Here is a 13,082-nt window from a genome sequence, read left to right as displayed (position 1 = left end):
ATGGACGATTTGAGATTAAAAAGGACAGTCAAAAAGGAGTGCCGATTAATAAATTGTTTCTGCGGCTATTTAAATTGTAACCGGTGTGAATCTTTTAAATAAATTATATAAGTGTAAATAAATTAATATTTAAGTGTTTTCTATGTAGATTAAACAAATAAATGTATATAAATAAAGACTTTAGAACATTTCATAATAAATAAACTCAGTTCAGTGGTGTCAGAAGTGGGATAGATTTTAAATAAATTGTGAAAATTACTACGATTTATGAGCTCACAGTTACGAATTTACGAAGACATCTCGAGGACAGGGAATTAGCTTCTATCGGAAAAAAGGCTGATTTAGTCCAACGACTAAAGAACACTTTATAGGAAGAGGGTTTGGACCCGGAAACTTATATATTTGAAGACAAACATGCTGCTGTCATCTCGTCGATTTCGAAACTAGAGAACAAAGTTTCTGGCGATATTTCGAAAGTTTCTGGCGATATTTTGAAAGTTTCCGGCGACATCGCATCATTAGAGAACAAAGTTTCCGGCGACATCGCTTCTTTAGAAAACAAAGTTTCTAACGAGATGTCTTCTCTGGAAAGCAAAGTTTCTGCTAACATCTCTAAAGTCACTTCTGAGATGTCTGCTCTCGACGATAGAATGTCTTCGTTAAAAGACCAAGTTGCTGCAGATATGTTGGCCTTCGAAGAAAAGATATGAAAAGGAAGATGAAGGAAAGAGGGACAGCAGAGAGAGAAAACAATCCAATTACAGTAGAGGCAAAAGAAGAAGAGACGAAATGTAAGTTGGAAACACGGGCGAAATTTGAAGGAAGTGGAGGTTCTGTTTATGTGAAAGTCCCAACTTTCGATGGAAAATCGTCATGGAACAACTACATGAAACAGTTCGAATCAGCTGCAAGAGCAAATGGATGGTCTGAAAAAGAAAAGGCTGTAAACCTGACCATCGCTCTTCGGGGAGATGTCTTAGATGTGTTTCAGACCATAGCCGTAGAGGAGATGGATGATTTCGAACAACTAAAGAAGAGGTTAAATATGCGATATGGCCACGAACATTTGGAGCATGTATATCAGTCGCAGCTTAAAAATCGAAGACAGAAGAAAGATGAGGCTCTTCAAGAATATGAGGTAATAATAATAATAATAATAAATGTCTTTATTAACAACAGATTAAATTTTCTTTACAATGAAATATAATATCAGTAGGGCGAGATTCAGTTTGTGTACCACTGTGCAACAGCGACACACAACTGCTCTTCCACCTAACCCCCCGAAAATAGGATAGATAGACTATATCTAAATAATGAAATTGTATTTACAATAAAACATAAAAATATTAAGTACATATTAAATTTATAAATTATAAACTATTTACTTTTTTTAATTCTTAAATTTTTAAATTACTGTTTTTTAAACAACTGCTCATAAATTAATCTCTTGAACTTAACTCTAGACAGATTTTTAATATCGTAGGACAAACTGTTAATATTGCAAGCAATTGAATAGGTAGATTATATTGAATGAAGGTAGATATTGCCAGATTAGTACGATATGCTTATCCAACAGCTCCGAAGATCTGATGGAAAAATTGGCCGTTCAAACGTTTATTGATGGTCTTCGTGATCATGAAATGCAGAGAACACTGCGATTAGCTCGTCACAAGACGCTGGTTGATGTCTTATCCGCCGCCCTCGAATACGAGTCAGCTACGCAGGCCTCTGGCGGGTACAGTAAAGTTAGGACTGTAAAAGAGGAAGGTGATGAAGATAAACTTGACCAGCTCGTTAATATGATGAAAAGTATTACATACAAAAAAACCAAGACCATAAAATCAAGAAACTCACCATCAGGAAAACTAGAACGGGTCGGTCTTTTCCAAAGACCCTCTTATACTAATAGCTTCTTTGAAATGTCGTGAAGATAGTGTATATGTAGATGGAGAAATAAATGGTAAAAGGGATACGTTGTGGGTGGATGCCGGAGCGACCAGAACCATTATACGCCCGACAGTTATAAACAGCCGTAAGAAACTGTTACCAACGAGGTTACGACTTCGGACCGATACAGGTGAAAATGCCAACATTCATGGAGAAATCCAGGTACAATTAGGAATTGGAGCAGAAAAGTTCGTCCATACTGTTATAGTTGCTGACATCGAAGAAGATGATATATTAGGAATGGACGTAATGAATATGCATGGATTCCAATTGGATTTTAAGAATAAGGTAATCAAAGTTGGTAACGAGGAGGTATTTCTTCATCCACACGATGACAACACTGTGCAAGCAGCCGTTAAAGAAGATACAGTCGTGCCTGCGAGAAGTGAAACGATCATAGTAGCGCGGTTACTGGGAATTGTGGACGAAGGGACACCTGTTATGATGGAGCCTTGGAACCATGACGACGAGGTGGGCCGAGGAATCATAATTGGAAAGGAGTTGGTGACTTCGGCGAAAGAAATACCTGTGAGACTTATCAATGTCAATGACTACCCAGTGACCATAAAGAAAGAGACAAAAGTAGGAACTTATGTACCTGTGACAATTGTGACATCCATAATCCGTCAGACGACAACATCCGATAATTCCAACGACAAATTCGACCAAATGGTTGCAGTTGCTGGACAGTCTCTAAATCAGATGGAGAAAAGGAAATTAAGGGAGTTTCTTCGGCGGTGTCGTGATATTTTCGTACCGAAAGGAGGAAAGACGGGAAGAACTACCGTTGTTAAGCATAAAATTGATACTGGTAATGCTAAGTCAATTCGTCAAACAGCTCGACGATTACTACAGGCGAAAAGAGAGGAAGTTGAAACGATTGTTCAGGAAATGAAGAAAGGCGGGATGATAGAACCTTTTACGGGCCCATGGGTCTCTTCGGTGGTTCTGGTTAAGAAGAAAGATGGAACGATGAGGTTCAAAAAGTCCATTTTGATTTTATATAGCATAAGTCAGTTTAAAATATCCATAAACAAATTGATATACCGTTGCGTTTCGGTATATATAGACTTGACAAACATCTAAACCTTAACGATCAAAACAAATTGTTTATTTTTTACCCATAAGCTGAATCTTCTTTTAATGGAAAAAATAAATATGGTGCTACAACATTACAGTAAAAAGTTAACCCAAAGTTTACCATGAGAAGTTAATTATTTATAACAATTTTTCAACAAATAAAAACTTTTATTTTTGTTTGAACTATTTATTCTTTTTTTATATATTAAGCAAGTTCCCGTGGTATACTTTGGGTAAACTTTTTACTGTAATATTGCAGAATCATATTCTTCCGATTAAAATAATATTAACGTTGTGGATAAGAAATAAACAACGTGTTTCAAACGTTAAAGCTTGGACGTTCGTAAGTCGTATGCCTATATATTCCGAACGCTACGGCATATCAATTTGTTTATGTATATTTTAAACTGACTTTTGCAATATAAAATCAAAATGAAATTGAGCATTTTTAAACGAATTTACTTAAGCTTTTATCCTGTATTTTTTGTTTTTTTTACATCTGATGTTCAACCTATTAAAAAATAGCCTCGAAAAATGCTAAAATTGGCGTTTTTCGGATATTTTAGTAGTTTATTTGCAATTTACGTTTAAAGTGAGCGTTTTACATAAAAAATATTAAGAATAACTTTTGTCTCGAAATAACTCTCAAATTACTAAAAAATAAGTGAAAAAAGCAATTTTTTTATAATTTGTTTAAAAATTGTTGTACATAAATAGGTTGCCATGAAAAATTTTCTGTAAACTTTTCAGCATAGTATATTGCCATCATAATAATATCGATCAAAATAAGTTTCAGCATGTGGGTATGAAATCGACGTTTTTCGAGAAAAGCCACCCGCCTGTATGTTTAGCAAGAAATAAAACCTAGTTTATTTGGGATTATTTATTTCCAAAGCATTACATAAACCAATAATATTTTTAGAAATAATTGAATAGGATAATTTGTTATTTTCATAAAATCTGTTGTAAATAAAATACTTACACAGTTTATTAAAGAAGTATATATTAATCATAAATATTTATTTTTTACAATAAAAATTACCTCAAATATTCATAAAAAAATAAAAACTGAAAAAAAATTGTTTAAACAAATTAGATGGTTTATTTAACAATTTAATTATTTAAATAATTCATATTCGTAATTTACGCAAAAAGTACATACAAATTTAAAAAAAAAAAACGTCGAAATAGATAGACAAGAAACAGAGATATAGTTAACAGCTCCTACCCTCTCCGTCGCTCTCATTAGTTTCAAAGAGGACCGATTTTGAGGACTACATTTTTGAAACTTTGTGAAAGATTTCATTAACATAGAATCTTTATCAAATTTTTCACATTAAAACTTTAAAGCATGTTCTTTCAGATGACCCTAATAGGATCTCTTAATTGCTATAAACAAAGCTGCTATCAATTTAAAAAAAGGCACTAACTTCGTCCCAAAGTGTTCAAGGTCAACTTTTTTTCTTTTAAATTTGTAAAAAAATTCAGGTTTTCTAAATATAAAAAATCAGTTTCTTGGAGGCAGTGGTTAAAAAGTTATTCTAATTGTTTATAACCAAAAAATCGACATGTTTTGGCCAAATTATTTTGTAATATTTAAAATTATTTTTCCTTATGTTTTTTAAATAATATTAATAGATTAAATCTTCTTCTTTCAGAAGCTACCCGTATAATTAATATAACTATATAATTTTCTGACTTACATTGTTACAAAAAAATTAAATTTGGGATAAACAAATAAATAACTTTTAAACTATTTGACCGATTGACTTTTAATGATATTTTAAAGTCAACAAGCTCCAACATTGTGTATAATATAAAGGTTATAAGTTAATTTTGAAAAAAGTTATTAACATTTATAAATAACCGAAATTTGTGACATATTTTGCAACTTTCCAAGCAACAAATAAGGATAGGAACATTTAGAAAACGCCATTTTGAAGGTTTTTTTAGACTTATTTGTTTCAAATGCTTTACTTTTTGCCGATAGTCGAAAAAAGCGAAAATTTACCGTTTTTTGACCTTAATTTGTTAATAATTAAATAAGTCCAAAAAATCAACTACAGGAAACATATAGGTGTTTGTAACAGAGGTCCATACTATTCAAAACAACTGTCGTTTGCCTGGCTGGTTAAGTGTCACAAACAGGGTACGTTTTTTTGCTTATTTCCCTGGTCTAATACTTTCTAGGTGCCCTATATTATTCTCGTATACCAAAGTCCATTAACTAAAAATTAATGTTTATTAACTTGTTTTTTTCTCTCGCTTTAAAATAAATGATAACAAGATTCCGACACAACGTACCCTACCAGCAAATCTGAAACACTACACCACTCAGATAACGGTATCTTGCCCTTTTCTCCCCATGAGTACGCCCGTGGCCGGTGCTGTGACTAACCTAACTCACGGCAAGCAAGACCTGGAGTGGAGGAAGGCAAGCAGTAAACACAGCGAGTGAGTGAACCAGTAACCAGTGTGGCGTCAAGCATGGGACGGTTCGTGTCGGTTTCTCGTGCTCAGTTCGTCTATGCTTCTTCGTTTCCCCATAGTTTGTAAATAAAAATTTACATGAAAAAACTCGCGCGGTGTATATGACTTTTTTAGTACGTGTGTGAGGTTTTCTCGTGGTTTTGTAGTGTATGTTATGTGACTAGTGTTGTTGTAAGTGGAAAATAATCCAACCAATGGCCTGGAGTACCTGTCACAGCTTGTTTTTGAGTGAGTTTGACTTGTAAACTTCTTTATTTTATTAGTAAAAATTTTATCCTCGTGGAAAGCATTTGTGCATTTTTCTATTAACTGCACTTTACATTTTTAAGCTCAAAAATCCGTTTAAATTAATACAAAAACATTTGTTCCAAACAAAACATAAATTAGTTAATTCAATTAAACTCAAAGCTAAAACAAACTCATGGTTGTTATTATTATCATGATGTCTAACCAAAATATAAACCAAGAAAAGTTGATTAAAGAGTCATCTGTTCCACCTGCTTTCTATAGTTTAGAGAAGATGCATGTGTGTGGAATTTGCCTATATAACCTCACTATTGCTTTCCTTCACGTTCTTCGGCAGATGACGCGGCAAAGAAATGCATTTGGGTCGAGTACCTTACAAAATTTATGTCTGCCTTAGGTACCTATTCACGTATATAAAATAGTATAACTTCATATCAGAGTTAGATGAGGTCAGTGACCGGTTTCTTTTCTGATGGATCTCTAGGTGAAATGATTGACATAATGGTAGATGGATGCAATTTCGTAGTTATGGTAATGAGGCGGTGCAAGAGTTGGAATAATAGAGGAAGAGATCACGATAAAAAAACGCTAGATTGGGTAATCGGAGAGATGGATTACAGGCAGAAATTTGAATAACTGCATTCTTAACGATACACAATGAATGTGTTCGAGGATCTTGCAGTGTCAGTGATTTTTGGTCCATTAAGTAACTGTTGTTTTGGTTGCGGTTGGATTTTAAGGATAGGTACCTATGTTTAAATTAAGATTGTGTCTATATTGGATATTTTGAAAAAAATATGTTTTGTGTCGGGTTTAGTACGTTTTTTATAGTATTTATTTTCTTTATCAGTTTGTTCAATGAAAATTTATCACTTTTTTCAATTTTGTTTTTCTCGTTTTATCTGGTGTTTCTCCAGTCGCGTAAAAAACTCCGTCGGGCTCCCCGCAGAATTGGAAATGGGCCCCCCTTTAAAAAATTACTAAATGAGACTTGTGTAACAAAAACTTATAATATATGTGTTAGTGTATTCATGCACTGTTTATAACAACTTACATTTTTCATCTTTATTGGTATATAATAAAATAGAACAAAAATTAATAAATTATTACATAGTATTATTTTATGAGATGAACAACTTTCTTCGTGCTCTACTATCAGCGAATACCTATATCTACAATTTTATTAATATCTATCTGATGCGCAACTTCATTTTCAATACTTTAAGTGTACGCATGGCACACTTCTGGTATGCAAGCACTAGTGCAATGAAAATCTATAAGAATAATTTTGGCTGCATCGTAGAATTCGTCGATTCCAACTGTTTCCTTAATGATTTTCTAACAAATTGCAGTTGCTCCAATAACTCCTTACCTAAATCTGACGGGTACGCAGCAACTAATTTACTGGCTTCTGCCAAAAATTCTGGATCCGATTTGAAAAGATATCTACTTCTATGATCTAGGACTAAAATCGTCGTTCACTTTGTACATACTTATAAATCTAGCTTGAATTTATTGAATGACTCTAGATTTCCGAAAAACAAGCCTACTTCTATCCTCTACATCTTTCTTGAGTGTTTCAGATGCGTTGATCCTGTAATAATTCATCAAAATGCCAAACCTACCAAACCAAACCTTTTGATTTTAAACGTGCAGTGCAAGCCACGATTATAGTAATAAAAATCTTTGGATTCTTGTCAACACGACGTCTAAACCAAATTTAACTTAAAGATGCAGTAATAGTAAACAAACCAATACACGTTATCAACATTCTGAATATTACGAGGAGTACTCCCAAATCACGATTTAAAATGTATAAACGTACATAATATCCACCTCATAAACTATATAAATAGACATCGTATACGAAACTCAAGTATTTACAGCATACCATATCATTTAGTAGTCCTTGTACGCGGAAGAATTGCTATAACTTAGTTGGACTACTGTTGTTCTAGTGATAATATTTTAACCAGGGCGTGCGTCAGGGAATTATAGTGCTTGAATTTATTCATTTATATTTATAATAAATGTTATGATTTATATTTTATGATCAGAAGAATAACAAAGATAAAATTAAATTAATAAATGTTAGAATGAGGTTTTCCAACAACATAATATGCGAATTCGTTATTGTAATGCATTGAATTAATCAAATTAAATTAAATATGTAAAAATTGTTTTAAAATTAAATGTAATATCTAATGGCGGTTTCCCACCAAACGGACAAAATAAAAACAAAACACAAACTCGTGTCCAATAAAACAAAATAGCAACTTTTCACAAACTTTACTAAAGACTGGCGTGTTTTCAAACAGTTCGTTTTGTTTTTCGAGTCCCGAGTTTTTGAAACTCGAGTCTGTTTAGTGGAAACAGTCAGTTGTGTTTATTAATGGACTACCTCACCTCTGACGTCTGGGCGGGGCTTCGAAAATCTTTCTAAACATTTCTACACTAAATATAAGATGAGCTGCAGTAAGTATAAATAAACCGTCAACAGTATGAATGTTACGAGGGACACTCCCACATCATGATTTTAACGATGTATAAACCTATATTTAATTTAACGGAAGGATTTAAGTTAACTTAGTTGGGCCACTGCTACCTGGGTCTTTAATGTCTTACCTAGAGCGTGCTGGATTTACGTACTTGAATTTATTCATATAAATTTTCTGTTCACAGAAATAACAGAACTGAAAATAACTGAATAAACATGTTAGAATGAGGTTTTCCAACAACATAATAATGTGAATCCGTTATTGTAATGCACGGAATTAAAATACAATTACATTAAATTTGTAAAAATGTTTTAAAATTAAACGTAATATTTAAGGTTGAAACGGAGTTGCCACTCGTGAACTGAGCTCTTGATGGCACTCCATTCGTTGGTTTAAGGAAAACGAAATTTCAAAGCAAAAACCTATGCAAAGGTCAGAAAAATCTTGAATATCCGCTTTCTTCAACTCGGTTGTCGATATTTATTAAACGGGGAATATATAACGAATATATTAAGGCGAAAAAAACATGGCGACTACCAAAATGGCACTACATAGGATCTTGATTATATAGAACGTATAGTAACGTACGAGATATCATAGGGCACTATGAATGAAAATAAATTTACTATAGAAAAATTTTGATTTATTGACTTAAGGAATGCCTCTGGCTGAGTTCAAAATAAACAACTGATCGAATCCTAACATGCGACATAGCAAATGAAAAGGGACGATATAATGAATCTATTAAGATATGTAATTGATTTTCTATCTTAATATATTCGTTATATCCTTCCCTTTCATTTTCTATATCGCGTGATAGGATTTGATCAGTTGTTTATTTTGTACTCAGCCAGAAGCCTTCTTAGTCAATAAATCAAAATTTGGCATACGGTTTTGCTTTCGTATTAAATTATTAAAACAATATGTAAAATTACAGTTTTGTTTACTATGAATAACAAATATAAAATATGCAATGTTAGTATGGTTTTCAAGGAAATCCAATGCAGCAACTTAAAATATTTGTCATAAACGAAAATTTTATATTAAAAAAATTATACTAAAAAAACAAAAGTTAACGCTGGTGTAAATTGTGAGAATTGCGACGCCTATGTTAATTAGTCATTTTCTATTGATTTTACAGGTTGCTACTTGTTTTAGCAAGAATCTTTGAGCCTAAGGCTTTCAGTTGGTTGCGTGACACAATTAGTGAACGTTCCTTGAATCGTTGTACTTATTTTTTACTTTATTTCCTGCATTGGTTCTTAGTTTTTAAATACCTATTAGTATTAATATTTGTATTTTATTCTTGTTTTGATCTTTCAAGTAAGTATGGTGTTTTTATAGATTAATATTCATATAATTATTTTTAAATATCGGCAGGTTCAATTAAAAAAAAACAAATATGTCCAGCACCGATACAGCTGATGAAGTTGCCAAAATAAGTCTCAGTCCTCCAAGAAAACGAACAAAAAAATCCCATCTCGATATCAAAACCAAAATACAAAATTTTCGTTTATGAAAACATTTTAAGTTAAGGTATATCTGTATTCAAATTTACGAAATGTATGTAAAATGAGATTTCAATTTCTGGTAACATTTGTAATCTGGATCACGTGAGTTTTATTGTTTTTCAAATAAAAACTGAAAACATAATAATAAGTTACTACTTTTGATGCGAACTAACACACAATTTACTTTAAAAAATAAGTGTATTTGATGTTTCGATTTCGATCATCTAAGTGTCAAAACAACGTTGCAATTACTGCTTTATTATTTTTGTCAAACCATAAGTTTCTTTTTATTTTACAGTAGTGAAGCTAATTTTGAATTTCCTTGAAAATAATACTAACATTGCATATTTTATCTTCATTGTTCATAGTAAACAAATCTTTAATTGTACATACTGTTTTATTAATTTGATAAGAAATAGGAAATATGAAAGCAAAACCGCACGCCTATGGAGTCTTACGTAGCATAGCCTGGTTTTGTTTACTTTTACTGCACGTCGAATTTGAATGAGGTATAGTTGTGCCTAAGATTTGATAACAATTCTTTACAGCTACTAAAACTCTACTTATGGTCTGGGTTGTCATTTTTATTTTGAGTAGGATTAGTTATTATTGTTTTCTGACTAAGATCAACGGTGAAGATGCTTCACCAGCTTCACTAGGCTGCTCTTTTAATTCACCAGTTGTCACAAAAAATGAAGAAATTTTTGATAATTTTTGTTATTGTTCGGATTTTTGAGCACGTACATAGTTGTCGCTTTTCTGAATTATTTTTATGTTCATTCTTAGATCTCATTCTGTCTCCTTGAGATATATTACAATGAGAGCGTTATCTTACCGTTTATCTGTTGAGAGATTGTCCAATGATTACCTACACAAGAAAAGTCGTCAATAATTGATAAATTATTGCGTATCAAATTGATGCAACTATAACCGTAAAACAACACACATAACACAAAATGCAAACAATCTAAGGATATAAGAAACGTAAACAGAAAACACATTTCTAGATCTAGAAATATTGTTCTAAAATTCGCAAAATTGCAATTCTAAAACCTTTCAATAGTCACGTACTATAGTTGATAGTCGGCAGCATAAAAGGTCAGGATACCGGAAAGTTCCTGTTTATGGGAGGATCAGATATGAGATGACCCACTTGCCGAATATGCCTATTTAGAAATGTGCATTCTTAAGTTTAAACTTACAGATATGTCTTATATTTAGGGTTGTCCAAAATCGGTCTTGGTCTTGCAGTCTTGTTCTTGTTCTTGCGTTTTCTCAAGACCAACACCGCCTAATTTTAGCAAGACCAATACCAAGACTGCCCTGCAAGATTTTAGCAAGAACAAGACTAAGCACTAAGCCTGCGAGACTCTTGCGTCTTGGAGTTAGGACTGAGTGTCGTTTTAGGGAGTATAGTAGTTCGGGTATATGCTTAGTGCTTAGAGATTCTATGAGATGCAAACAAATATGTAACAAAAATTTGCAAAATTTGACTTACGCGCATTACGAACAATACCATAAACATACATAGCGAATCAAAATAGTTAAGTATAAAGTAAAAATAAAGTATTTTGTATATTTTTTCCCAGCAGACGACTTCTTCGCTCTGAAATTAATTGTCCAGATTTTGAGAATAGCCGCCCTCTAATCATAAAATAATCTTGCGTTGCGACGCCGACAGTAGTATAGCTGATAAAAAAGATAATAAGGTTAGCATACCTACTATTAAGGACACCAACTAAATAATTCAATTTTTGTCCTCATTAATAATTTAGTAGGAGGAATCTCTATCTCTATACCATCTTATCGGCCTAGACTAAACATCGTTTCTGCTGAGTGTGCGATGAGATCATTCGCTTAAACAAATTTTGCTGAACGAGCGCGGCTAATATTCAAAAGTACCGATACAAATTAAACCAGATAATGCCGGCTAAGTACCGAAAACCGGTGTAAACAAAGTACCGAAATATTTAAAGTAACGAAGTAACGAAATATAATTCTCGGTTTTATATTCGGTACTTAGGGTATTGGATAGTAACGATAATAAAGTAACGAGTCGTTACTTTTTCGACATCACTAAACTTCATTCCCAATTGAGCTTTCTCCTTCGAGTCTAATGTAATAATTGTTTTTTTTATCTAATCTTAAAATACAGTCAAGTTTATGCCATTAATTTGATTTTTTTGTGTTTTAACCATGTTTTAGCACATGTTAGCTTATTAAATGCAAACGTTTATTGAAACAGATTGATTCCCGTGGGACATGGTAAATAGCTCAGTTAGTTAGAGCATAGGCATGGATCGCTTAGATCGTGGATTCAAACCCCACCCGGTGCCAGTTTTTTAGACATTTATTAATTTGGTTGGTCTTTATTATGGCTACATTAATTCAAGCTTAAAATGTACCTACTCTGTTACATTGTTCTAAGATCTAAAGTAACGTTTAATAAATAACAATAGATCAATCGCTAACTGCGAGACTTGCAAGACCAAGACTGTCTAAGTCTTATCTTGTTCTTGCATTTGGGCAACACTAATTGTATTGTATGACGAAGAACTCCTAGGGTTACAAGAACGGGGCGCGTTTTTGCTAAATCGAGGAAGTTTTTTGAGATTTCCAGGCACTGCTTAAAAAATGTTGCGTATGAATGCGTAAAATAATATAACAATAAGTACCACATTTTTATATATGTGTTTCTCGATATTGTTGGAAATGTCTACAGTCCAATACTAAGACTATAGTGTATTTTTATGTATGAGAGAGTAATAAAACAATAAATTATGTATGCAAATCCCTAAACTGTTGATACGGGTGACTCAATGAAAAACAGATATTTGTCAACAAGTTTACAGAAGTATATAGGAAAACAATTTTAAATTGAGTATGACCACCAGGTATAAAGGTTGGAGCAGAATAGAATACAATAGTTGTGAGGGTTACTAATCCCTAAATAAGGTTGCCAGTGTCGGAGTGATGGAGGTTAACAGGTACTAATGAATTTGCAAGAAATGTAAGATGTTTATTTTATTGGTTATATATAACCAATAAAAGTTTAATAAGTACCTACCTATTTGCAAAATAAAGTTTAATTCTTTAGATAAAATAAAACGTTTTATTTTATCTATTTGCAAAATAAAGTTTAATTCTTTGCCTATTTGCAAAATAAAGTTTAATTCTTTAGATAAAATAAAACGTTTTATTTTATCTGAAATGAGTGCATTCCACGAAGTAAGGGTTTCCACAATCAAACATTTAATTCTTTAATTCCAGGAATCTACGACAGTAATTGACTAGATAATTACCTTCTAAA

At 32.5% G+C, this 13,082-nt stretch overlaps 1 protein-coding gene across 1 annotated transcript in view; it reads left to right on the top strand.

The window, feature by feature from the left end:
* Positions 1–5,501: 5,501 nt before the first annotated feature.
* Positions 5,502–13,082, top strand: part of LOC140442527 (fat-like cadherin-related tumor suppressor homolog) — a 59,223-nt gene continuing 51,642 nt past the window's right edge. The window contains exon 1 of the mRNA XM_072533596.1: positions 5,502–5,745. The gene's annotated coding sequence lies outside the window, so the exon portion shown is untranslated. The remainder of the gene's footprint in view (positions 5,746–13,082) is intronic.

The sequence above is a fragment of the Diabrotica undecimpunctata genome, chromosome 1 (genome assembly GCF_040954645.1).
Source record: "Diabrotica undecimpunctata isolate CICGRU chromosome 1, icDiaUnde3, whole genome shotgun sequence".
NCBI lineage: Eukaryota > Metazoa > Arthropoda > Insecta > Coleoptera > Chrysomelidae > Diabrotica > Diabrotica undecimpunctata.
The sequence above is the reverse complement of the archived record's forward strand: the minus strand, read 5'-3'. Positions and strand labels throughout refer to the sequence as shown.